This window comes from Thermobia domestica, chromosome 14, assembly GCF_964235325.1.
Source record: "Thermobia domestica chromosome 14, izTheDome1.hap1.1, whole genome shotgun sequence".
NCBI classification, from domain to species: Eukaryota; Metazoa; Arthropoda; class Insecta; order Zygentoma; family Lepismatidae; genus Thermobia; species Thermobia domestica.
Window position 1 is genome coordinate 39,105,033 of NC_137467.1, and position 12,675 is coordinate 39,117,707.

General features: G+C 33.5%; 1 long non-coding RNA gene across 1 annotated transcript in view; it reads right to left on the reverse strand.

Moving 5' to 3' along the window:
* Positions 1-305: 305 nt before the first annotated feature.
* Positions 306-12,675, reverse strand: part of LOC145669643 (uncharacterized) — a 62,032-nt gene continuing 49,662 nt past the window's right edge. The window contains exon 3 of the long non-coding RNA XR_014128223.1: positions 306-3,457. This is a non-coding gene — a long non-coding RNA (uncharacterized LOC145669643). The remainder of the gene's footprint in view (positions 3,458-12,675) is intronic.

Consider the following 12,675-nt stretch of genomic DNA (forward strand, 5'->3'; position numbering starts at 1 on the left):
TGTCTCATATGGAAAGTCCGTATAGATTGAACACTTACACGGAAAGTATTATAAAACGTAATTACGTTTTCAGTTATACTTTTGTTGCAGGATGTTACTTACAATCGTCCGTTAGATTCAAAAACTACAGGATTTATGCGTGTAACCTAAGTTTATACGTACGCCACAAACATTTTTCTGTGTTCTCTAAAGCGTTTTTTCTGTTGTGAAAAATGTAAAATAAAAATAGCATTATTCCTTTAAACACAAACAAGCAACACATTAAAATAATCAAAACACTTTGAGAGTTAGAAAAATACAAAATATAACAAAGGATAAAGGACAATTTACTGAAACGATCCCAACAATTTGCCAAAAACCACATAACAATTTACTCGAATCATCTCAACAATTTTATTCGAAACTTCATAACAATTTACTCAAATGATCTCTTCAATTTCTTATAAACCTCATAATAATATACTCAAATGATCTCTACAATCCTTTTAGAAACTTCATAAAAATTTACTCAAATGGTCTCAACATTTTTTTAGAAACTTCATAACAATTTACTCAAAAGATCTCTACAGGTTGTTGAAAACCACATACAAATTTACTCAAGTGATCTCAACAATTGTTTTTAGAAAATTCATAACAATTTACTCAAATGATCTCAAAAATTTGTTAAACCTCATAATTTACACAAATAATCTCAACAATTTTTTAAGAAACTTCATAACAATTTACTCAAATGATCTCTACAATTTGTTATAAACCTCATAATAATTTACTCAAATAGTCTCAACAATTTTTTTAGAAACTTCATAAAAATTTACTCAAATAATTTCAACAATTTGATGAAAACGACATAACAATTTACTCAAATGATCTCAATAATTTGTTATAAATCTCATAATTTACACAAATAATCTCAACATTTTTTTTAGAAACTTCATAACAACTTACTCAAATGATCTCTACAATTTGTTGAAAATTTTATAACAATTTACTCAAATGATCCCAACAATTTGTTAAAAACCACATAATTTACTCAAATGATCTCTACACTTTGTTATAAACCTCATAACAATTTACCCAAATGATCTCTACAATTTGTTATAAACCTCATAACAATTTACTCAATTGATCTCTATATTTTGTTTAAACTTCAAAAGGGTTTGCTGAAAAATTTCAGAAATTTATTTAAAACAACCATGAAGACGTACATACTTAAATTATCTTTAATATTTGTTTAAAACTTCTAAGAATGTACTCAATCTCTAAAATTTGTTAATACCACAAAAGAATTTACTCGAATGATCATTGAAGTTGAAAAAATATAAAAAATTTACTTCAATTATCACTAAAATTGGATAAGAATTCGCTCAAAATATTTTCTAAAATTTCTCTAAAAATCATAAGACTTTACATAAGTGATCTCTAAAATTTGTTAAAATTTTAGAAATGTTTACTAAAATTTGTTAAAATTTCATAATTATATACTCATAAATGTTGTCAATCAGTCATTATGTGTTAATATTTTAATTGGTTGTGAATAGGTTCTGAATCATCATAATTAAATTTCTTTACTAATTTCCACAGTTTCATTTTCAAAGGTTGATGTCTTAAATACATTCGGTAATTTGGAACATTTCTTTCGGGGTTAGTACACTGAAATATTTTTCAATTATTATTTCTAATTGAACACATGCCAATTCATTTACTGCGCGAACATTAAGTTTTTGCATGGCCATTAGTATGCCTTCAACAATAGGTTGAATGGGAACTTCTTTCCAAAGTATATCATGATATAAACTTGCAAGTCTAATATTGCAGGATCAGAGAAATAAGCTTGCACAATGTCTTTGGAAATATAACGTAGTGAATTTGGAAAACTAGTAACACGCTGCAATTTTTTAACACAAAAGTCTGTTAAAACAAACATATATTCTCAGATGCTTTTGAAATGTATGTGTAATTAACCAGGTATAGTTGTACCATACTAGCACGTTCTACCATACTAGCAATGTACTCTGACCAATTTTCAGAACTACAAAGAGTGGAAATATGAGAAAAACATCAAATGTGTATTGTTCTAATGGGCATAAAACATGACCCATTTAAGGAATAATGCAAAATAATTCTACACTGGTATCGTACAATTCTCGTCCTATGTAGATTTTTGGATTGTATCAAGTGCAGTTGTGTTGGAGGATTTGTCCGCCATTGTTCCAGATACATCGAATGTATCTGGATCTACGTCCAACATTCCATCCTCATCGTTCAAGATTTTCTGGTAGTTTGAGAACTGCATGAAGATCCATGGTTATGTCCGGAACTCGAAGAGCATTCAGTTTGGACCATAGACGTCCTAGTTGACTTGCTACCGTAGTATTCTTGAAGAACGTTGATGGATGAGTCCAGATCAGGACAGGCTAGGTGAAGGGTCTTTTCTATTTCTCCTCTCCATCTTCCCTTCAATGAAATTTTGTATGGTTAATATAACGTTCTAGAACACTAGGATTTTTACTTTTACTGATTAATACAAATTTACTCATAAAGTAAAATTATACAAATACTAATACCCTTATCTTCGAGGTTATGGTCACTTGATGAATCTGTAGTTTGACGTTTTGCAGGAGGTTGTTGAGTACCACTAGGTCCTGATTGATTATGATTGCCTGTTCTGGTTCTGGTTGTAATGCGCTTCGTTTTGTGCCTTTCCTAATTCCCGCCTTAATCATACGCGCACGCGCAGCAAATCACTGAGCTCTATTGCGATTATAGTCCATGAAATGCTGTAGCTGTTTGGTATAATAATGATCATATTACATTCTTGTCGTATTATATATATATGAGAGAAAGATAACTAACCTTTGCCTTCGGAGGTCTGCCCCAATGCTTAGGGGAAATCTCAATAACTTACACAAACTATCTCTGTTAAAATTTCATAAAAATTTACGCAAATTAGCATTAAAGTACGTTTAAATCTCATAAAAATTTTCTTTATTCGGGGCACTTTGAATTTGTGTATCGTTTCAGAGAGAACTGCGCCTTATCAAGCAAACACAAATCACCCAACTCAACCCGATAGAGAATCAATGTACCAGAGGCTGTAGAACTTTCACATTTCCAAGCTATAGTTGCTGAATGACACATATCTTATACAAGCGAACTTTCAAAAACCTGAACAAGGTCACAAAGACATAACCAACGGAGAATCCGGACAGTCTTGCTAGATATTATACTCGCTTGTTGGAACTTACACCATATACAGCATGTCGAACATTTCCTTGTTTAATATCTACAGCCGACCGATTACGTCGCTTGTTTCCCGGAAGTTGATTGAGGATTTGTTTGGGGAAATTGTTTCATACTCTTCCATCAAGGAATCTACGTTTGTACGTAACTACTGAAGCTGATGTACACTATTGCTAAGTCCACGCTGCAGCTGCTCAGTTTAGATACTGTTCAAAACCTGAAAAGATCAAAAACAAAAACTCCATAAAGTTATATGACACTTTCAAGAAGACTCCATACTCAAAACACATTTATAAACACATGTGAGTAGGAATTCGTGCATCTAGTACAGGAGTGACAAAACCTCATAATTCAATTGTTCTTATTTAAAACAAAACCAGAGAATAACATGACAGTAACTACAAGCAGCTCTTACACTGATAAACTCACGCGACAAACCACATGTGCATAAATATCACCATATAATCTCATTGTCCTAAATCCACGGATTATCTTTTCCCTCATTGTCCACAGATTAGCCCTTCCTCTAAGTGCAAGTTGGTGCGATTCGTTCTTTACTCGGTGAATGGTGGCGCGTTGCATAAATAGAATTGTTAAACTTAAATACTTCTTGACTCGTGCAACAATCGCGGTGTATAAATAAGGCCTTATATCTATATCAACATAGCAAAAATAATGTAAGATAATCAATTATATTGTCGGCTGTAATGATTTTCAGTTTTGTCTCCAACTGACTTGACCTCTCATCAAATCCCGACTCCCAGAGCTAACTTCTGGTACGTACTATGTTACCTCCTTTCCAGAGATTAACTTTTTTGTTGTTACGTAGTGCTTATTATAGTCTTCTTATATGAAACACCTATTTTTCATCTTTCTTTATATGCAATGGTGCTATTCAGCCGGTTCGCACTGGTTAGCGAGAACCGGTTATTAAAATATTTCGAATTCGCAGAACGGTTTGTTAGACCCAGATATAAACACAGCCAAGAGTGAAAGCAAAAAATCAAACAAATTTATGAAAACACCTCTGTATTTTTTCCACTCGCTTGTATTGTTGTGAAAATAAGCAACTTTGAATTGTTTCAATTCAATGGACAGAGCGAAATTTGAATGAGATGACGCAATGAAATTCATCTGATGCGGGTGATGGAATTTCGTAGTCATGTCAATAAAAGATTTCCAAGTCTTAATAATTGTTAATACTTAAACCACTTACTGCAGAAAGCAAACATGACCACATTTCGTAATTTTGCAGGAGACAAAAAACTGAAGAAAACTATCTTTACGATATTTCCACCATAACTATTTTTCCTTTAATGATAGAAGTATACGTGATTAAAATACACATACAAAATTTGTGTATGACGTAAAGGGATAGAGTGAAACACTGTTTTGTGTTTTGGATATGTTTCCTTTCTGCAGCAAATGGATTGTTCAAACGAATTGTGGATTGAATTGACTAAAGAAAACGACAATGAAATTGATAATTATCCTTTATTGGAAGAAAACTTAGCTGTTAAACATTTCTGAATATGTGAATTGTGGAACTACAAATTAATCAGTCATCTTTGTCATCAAAACGTGCTTCGGTGTAATGAGCCAGGATTATATTAAACTCTAAAATAGCATCTTTTCTTGAGGCATGTAGATCAATGCTTTTTGATGTCATCCATTTTCTTGTTGTTATGGGCAGGACAGAGTTGAAGGCTTGTCTGGAAGGCAGGTCAAAGTGTTTAGAAGAGTTCCTCAGCCTAAAAGTATCCACCAGCAAGCCACCAATATTCATGTTATACTGAACATTATGTGGAATTAGAGATGAGAAGTACGTCATGGTATTTTGAAATGCTTAAATTCATCTTTAGGTATTTAGGGACATTTTGCCATAAGAATCATCGCTCAGACACGTTTTCTTGTAAAATTCAGGCCACCAGGAACTGTAGTCAATACAATAAGTCGCTTTCATTTGAACAATGGAAAACTTGTAGGAGATGATCGAGGAAGTTTTTATGAGCTCAACAATGTTATCCACTGTGTAGTATCTTTTCTCCTTCTTCAGCTTAATCCATATTATCCCGAAATCCCTACCACTGGGCATGAAAGAGCGACCTCTAAAGGCCAACATACACTAGCGTATTTTCAGCGCGCATTTTCGGTCCGTAAAATGATGTCGTAAATTTCGGTCCGTAAGTTGGCCCATACACCTAGCGTAAAAATAGGAGCGTAAAAGAAGAAGAAAAAGAAGCGGTCAGTTTTCGCTCTTCCTTTTGCCTGTTGTTTCAGCACGCGGTCGTTTTCCAGTTTGCTCAAGTTGTTTGGACAGGACAGATCTATGTTTTAAATGCAGATCCTATAAACATTATGCTATTAAGAAAACGAATAAAAAGAAAGAACAAAACAATAGAAACATTTGGACTAGCAAGTGATATTCAACGTAGGAGTACTTTATTTCTTTTCATAGTATCGGAATGTGAAAATTCCCATAGAATGTTTTAACAAAGTTAAATCAGACAGATTTTTTTTAAAAAAAAAAGAAAGAAAGAACGAAAGAAAAACGAAAGCTAAATCCATGATTTTGCGAAAGCAGTAATTCAATTTAATAAATTTTCTCACTAAATTTGTTTGATTTCTCGAATAAATAAATAAATAAATAAATCTACCCTCTGTGGCGTAATATATCTCATGGAACCAGGGCCTACCATCCAGCTTGAGCCACTCATGCCTTTAGGGCAGGGTGCGAATCCCGGGGCGGAATTTCCTTCTATTTTGTTTTAATCCCTTCCAAAAGCAACAAATTGAAACATTGGTCCCTCACAAAGCAATCAACTATCTCCTGTTAGGAACTATCTTATCCCCCTTCAAATATACACAACCTAATTCGCGCACTGCTATTGGGTGATGTATGCTCAGCACATCTGCTGCTCTTGTAGAATCTAGTCCTTAATGAAAGAGTCAACAAAAAGAAGGAAAGTCAACCGTCTCCAAGTATAAACAAACCAACTTTTAATTTCGAAGTGTGACTTGATAAGCTATTTAAAAGTTACAAAGAATATCTAGAATAATTAAAATTTTATATTTAGAAAACGAATTAACACTTAATCTGGGATAGAACCTAACCAAATGAAAACAATATCAATTGTATTGTTGTACTTTACTAATATGAAATGCGGCAACTAATTCACTCTCCTGTTTTCTTTCACAATCTTTGAAGCATAGCATTTGTTCTAACAGTGACGATATTAATGCACCATGCTACATTACATTGGATAATACATTTGCTCATAATAAGAAGTTTTTGGAAGTTAAAATATCTTTATAAGATAAAAAATACTTTACCTTAAATACAACTAATTTTTAAATATATAAGTGCTTGTGTTATCCCTTATTCATTTAGCAACTGTAGAATAGATTGCTTTATATTTAGAATAGTTCTCATCAGAGTCGTAGCTAAGTTGGGGGGCCAGCGGGGCGGTTGCCCCGGGCGCTGATAGCAAGAGGGTGCCGAAGAAGCAAGAAGAAAGGAAAGTATTGGAAATGAAAATAGATTTGTTTAAAATTTTCTTGCTCGCTACGCCCACAATCCAAATGTTTCAATAAGAGTTAGAACAAGTTTTTACTTATTACTTAAAAAAAAAGCTATTATATATGATTTCTTAATGACGATTTGACATACATGCTGCCAAGTAACGACTTACAGTGTAAACAAGAGCGTTTTCAAAATCAGCGCTTAAATACGTACGTATTCGGCATTTTGATGATGATGAGTTTGGTTAGTTAATCACGTTTTTCTAACCAATCGTTTTAATCATGACGGTGAGAACAAAGGTATGAAAAATGCAAGGAGTGAAGAGACACACAAGTTGTTGTTTGCGCGGGAATATTAAAAATGAAGGTAAACAAGGAGAATAATAACGTTCTTGAATTTGAAACAGTTGTAGAAGAGGGGCTTAATGGGTCAGAACTTTACTCCACGAATTTCGCTGATCGCTACCATTGTTTTTTTTATATATATTTTATTTCATTGACATATGAAATGCTTCCAATTTAAAGAAATTTATTGGGATCATTTCTCCATTAACTACTTGTATCGCCAGGATTCTTTTTTGTGCTTACGTATCTAGTTGTGTGATATTTTTCTTATTTATCTACATACATACAAAATACACACACACATTATATATATATATATATATATATATATATATATATATATATATATATATATATATATATGTGTGTGTGTGTGTGTGTGTGTGTATTTTAATATTTTTATTAATAAAAGTAACCTTAAATTCAGAATTTTCAGTCATTAAGAAATTAAGTAAGTACTATAATTTTAAACATACACTATGTGATCAAAAGTATCCGGACACCCGGCTGAAAATGACTTAGAAGTTCGTGGCGTCCTCCATCGGTACTGCTGGAATTCAATATGGTGTTGGCCCACCCTTAGCCTTGATAACAGCTTCCCCCCTTGCAGGCATACTTTCAATCAGTGCTGGAAGGTTTCTTGGGGAATGGCAGCCCATTCTTCACGGAGTGCTGATTGGAGGTATCGATGTAGGTTGGTGAGGCCTGGCACAGTCGGCGTTCCAAAACATCCCAAAGGTGTTCTATAGGATTCAAGTCAGGACTCTGTGCAGGCCAGTCCATCACAGGGATGTTGTGGTTGTGTAACCACTCCGCCACAGGCCATGCAGTATGAACAGGTGCTCGATCGTGTTGAAAGATGCAATCACCATCCCCGAATTGCTCTTCAACAGTGGGAAGCAAGAAGGTGCTTAAAACATCAATGTAGGTCTGCGGTGTGAGAGTGCCAAGCAAAACAACAAGGGGTGCAAGCCCCCTCCAAGAAAAACACGACCACACAATAACATCATCACCTCCGAATTTTACTGTTGGCACTACACGTGCTGACAGATGACGTTTACCGGGCATTCGCCATACCCACACCCTGCCATCGGATCGCCACGTTGTGTATCATGATTCGTCACTCCACACAACGTTTTTCCACTGTTCAATCGTTCAATGTTTACTCTTCTTACACCAAGCGAGGTATTTGCCTGCATGATGTGTGGCTTATGAGCAGCCACTCGACCATGAAATCCAAGTTTTTTCTCACCTCACGTCTAACTATCATAGTACTTGGAGTGGATCCAGATGCAGTTTGGAATTCCCGTGTGGTGGTCTTTATAGATGTTTGTCCATTCTCTCTTCAACTGTCGACGGTCTCTGTCAGTCAACAGACGAGGTCGGCCTGTACACTTTTGTGCTGTACGTGTCCCTTCACGTTTGTACTCCACTATCACATCAGACACAGTGGACCTAGGGATGATTAGGAGTGTGGAAATCTCGCGTACAGACTTCTGACACAAGTGATACCCAATCACTTGACCACGTTCGATTTCCGTGAGTCCCGCGGAGCACTCCATTTTGCTTTCTCACGATGTCTAATGACTACTGAGGTCGCTGATAATGAGTATTTGGTAGTAGGTGGCAGCACAATGTACCTAATATGAAAAACGTATGTTTTGGGGGGTGTCCGGATACTTTTGATCACATAGTGTATGTAGTACCAAACTACATTTTGGATTTCAAGTACAAACATTAAACTTATTATTTACCTCCATCGATCAATATTAAGAAATTCCCAAAGAAGGTCCCTTCATAGCTTCCGTTACATTTCACAAAATATTTTTTACCGTAAAGCAATCGAAATTAAAATCTTCTTTATGTGCTCACATACAGAATATCATAAAATTACAAAAGTTTACAATTATTACTGGAAATTGATGCTGTTATCCATTTCGAACATTTTTTAAATCACACAATTTCTAACGTATTAAAATTTCATTTCTTATATATAGTATGAAACGTAAATAGTTATAAATTTTCATAATTGTTCTCAAAGTGAATTTGTGTACAGCAAAGGCAGTTTTGTAAGTTTAACAAAAAGTCCAAAATAAGCCTCTTGAAAACAACTTTTATTTGTAAAAGAATAGAGAATGATCACTTTTGGCTGTTGCAGTAGTCCGTGCAAGGAGCATAATAAAAATTCAACGTAGCTAACGACAACAGCTGTTTCTTTTATTTGTTCAAAAAAAAGGAAGCTTGATAAGGTGAGTGTAGGGGCGCCGAATTCTACTTCGCCCCTGGCGCCGAAATCTCTACCAACGGCTCTGTTTTTCATCCACCTTCTAAACATTTGTATTGTTTACTAACACTTATCTATTCGACTGTGATATTTCTCATTGTTGTAAATTAGAAAATTTTTCGAACTTTTAATATTCCCCTTCACCAGACGCAAATTCTTATTAATTAATACACTGAGAAAGCTCGTTATTCGGACAGCGGTATATTGTACAAATATACAGAATCATTATGTTTACTACAGAAATCTGCACGGAACATATGTTATCCATATGTTACAGACTTCCCCCGCTTAGATGTTACATCATTCCGTTGCAGGATGTATGACATCTAACAGTCTTCCTATATCACATACGTATACGTATGTTACATACGCCAGTTGTATGTTACATGTGTATATCTGAATGTGAGATCCTGACCACCTATATACAGTACTTTCGTTCGTACAGAAAGTACGTTTATTCGAAACATGTATGCGGAAAGTATGTATAAAATGTACTTTTTTCAGTTATACATTTGTTGTACGTTAAGTCCTAAAACTACATGATTTACACATGTAACCTACGTTTTTACGTACGCCAGATACATTTTTCTCAGTGTATAATTTCACAATACGCCCTCTGTCCGCCTCTAATGTTAATGTATAAGAAATAAGAAATTTACAGAATTCAATGTAGGGCTACTGAAAATCTTGTGATACAGTAAGCAGACACTTTTAATCAATGAAACCAACTTTTAAATTAAAAAAAAATGATTGATTCTAATGACTGAACCAAACCACATGTTCAAATTAAATATAACAAATTTGGTGTTTTTTTTAAAAAAGGTCATTTATTTAATTGTAAATAAATTAATTTAAGTTGTTGGCCAATGTAATGACTATTAGTGAATATTCTACGTTTGAACGCATCGTTTGATGATTAACAGTTAATGAAAATATAATTAAACTAATTGTAGATCTGAAGTGAAGTAATTCAAATAAAACCGTATAGATCTAATTAAATACTACTAAAATTATTCCTCAACAATTTCTTAAAATTCACTTAAATTGGGAATATTAATAACAAGTCTGCTGTCCATCGGCGATTAGGGGCGGGGAGGTAATTGCTGCCCGCACTTTTTTGGCTTTACACTATAGCCTAATTACATGCCCCCTTACTATTAGTAGTGCTTTGTCCCCCTTTCTAGTGTTCATACCCAATTGCCGTCACTGGTACTTTCCATTACAAGCGAATAGATCTGTATTTTTGCGCAACTACAATTGATTACGGAAAGTAAGATAAATTTAGCGCTTTATTAAAATTATTATAGTTATTTAGTATACTAAATATTAAATTTGTCTAAAAGAAAGATGTTTGCACGTGTATGTTATATGGAAACATAAAAAACTGCAAATAATAAAATGTGGGGTTGTTACAAATGATTGTAGCTGTTTCATGAATTTGGCATAGCTATGATATTTGGCATATTATCACGAAGCTTTACCATAATATAGAAATTAATTTATTTAATTTCGAACTTATAGTAGTCAAATTCCGTTCAAACCTTAGCTATTCACAACTCTCTATTCTCCAATTCAACTCAGATTAGGTTATTTTCAAACAAAGTTAAACTATTCTGAACGACTGGTTTGTTTAAATTTTACTACATGTTGGTACAAACACCCAACTGCTTATTAAAATTAACTGAGAGCTACCCAATCTTACTTTAGATTTTTTTCAAAAGAAGTTTAAACTGTTAACTCATTAAAGACACTGTGAACCAAATCCATTCGTTCGTTTAAATTTTATTATTATTATTATTATTATTATTATTATTATTATTATTATTATTATTATTATTATTATTATTATTATTATTATTATTATTATTATTATTATTATTACATTTGTTTCACAACTTATGAACCAATGATTTGAAGCAATCTAAGTCGGAAGAGCTTCCATTTACTGGTTCAGAAAATAAACAGATTTGTTTTATTTTAAATTTACATTTCTCTCAGTGTAAAGAGCCCGTCGTATTGTATGTTTTTAATACTCATAGTTCTTATATTCATTACATAAGGCATATTTCACTGTAAGAAAACGTAGTTATAAGGAATTAAGCAGAAAGTAAAAAGAAAATGTAAACAAACTTGTATGTTATACGAAACTGAAAACAATTAAATATCAATTAATTTCGAAGCTCTAGTAGTAAAAATGACACTAAAATAATAATCTATTAAGTAAGAAGAAAAATAGTACACTATTAAGTCAATTATTATATAAATTCTCCCGACAGGATGGACATGCTACTTATAAAGATAGTAAAACGATTAAGTTGAGTTGATTTTGAGTTTAACGTCCCTTTCACCAGCGAGACTATATGAGACGAGACCTACTGATTAACGTGGAATCCGAACCACATGAACTCCCACCGGGAAGCAAACCCGGCTCTCCCACGCCAAAGACACATATGCTAACCGTTTATCCACAGAGGAGTTCAGTAAAATGATTGAGTTGTTCGTGAAAGAAATTATTTAAGTGTCAGATATTCATTGTTATTTAATATTTTGTGATAATAGACCTTAACGTTTATCTGGGGAGAATTGATAGTAACCACACCACAAAGGTTGAGAAATGCTTTAATGGCATACTACGAGTTAACATGAACTATTATGAGTGTAATCCTATTTCCTGCAAATGGGTGTCATTTCAATTTTGACGTTAGGTATGTTCTGTTTTGAGTCTACATAAGCTTTTCAAATAAGTGTTGGCACAGTCCCCATCATGACGAGATATAATAAAATGTTGAAAAATATTCAACATAGCTGGTACCCTGGATTGAACTTGAACTTTTAAGGCTGAAAAGCAAGCACACTAAAACGAGCGGTACAATGATTGTGCTATTTAGACTTAGTATGTGAGCACTAATGGCGAAATAGGATTATTAGGTCTATTAAATTTAAATAAATGTACAAGCTGAGGTTTGAAATAATTCACAAAGAAAGAAACACTATAGTATGTATTGTGGTTTATCATATTTTCTTTTTCACGAGTAATGTTAAGATCACGTGAAAAAAATAATGACTTTCTGAACCTATTTTGTTACAAGTTCTTGTAAAATTGAGAAGGTACTTAAAATAACAATCAGCAGGTGGTCGAAATAGAAAAAAAAAAAGCGAATTTCGATAGTCAAACGGAATTTTTTGCTGTTTTATCAGGCAGATATCGAGATAGTATATTGTTGGAGTATCTTGGGACTAATTGTCAAATATTAAATTTAATGTTAAATTTGTAGTCGGAAAAC